The following is a 485-nucleotide window of genomic DNA, read 5'->3' on the forward strand; positions in this document are numbered from 1 at the left end:
CCCCACGACGTCTACCCGCCCCCCCCCCCCCCCCCCCATACATGTTTATATACATGTGGTGAGAGAACAGGAAGGGAGAAAACAAACCTGCGTTGCACGTGAGCAGGCCGGGCTCTGAGATTGGGCCGGCTGCGGCGTGCACAGTGTAGGGGGGGTGTATTCATAGGAAGGGGTTGTACCCGGGTACACCAAGCTCGCACATTCACTTCTGGGTGCAGGTAGAAAGTTTCCCCCAGCGGGGGGAGGGGGTACGTGAACGTGGCGGAGCGCGGCAGATCTCCGCTGTGGGATTGTGGAGAAGTTCAGAGGCGGCGTTCTGACGACAACGAATGTTCTGCAGCTGCGGTGGAACTACAAATCCCACGAGGCCCACAGGTGGAGAGATACTTTAACATCTGCGACTCTCCCCTCCTCCACATTTGCATGTCTGAGCAAATAATCACCAGCGCTGGCCAATGGGAGGGACAAAGTCACATGACCCCCCC

Source organism: Nanorana parkeri, unplaced genomic scaffold (assembly GCF_000935625.1).
Source record: "Nanorana parkeri isolate BGI_ZX_2015 unplaced genomic scaffold, ASM93562v1 scaffold2895, whole genome shotgun sequence".
NCBI lineage: Eukaryota > Metazoa > Chordata > Amphibia > Anura > Dicroglossidae > Nanorana > Nanorana parkeri.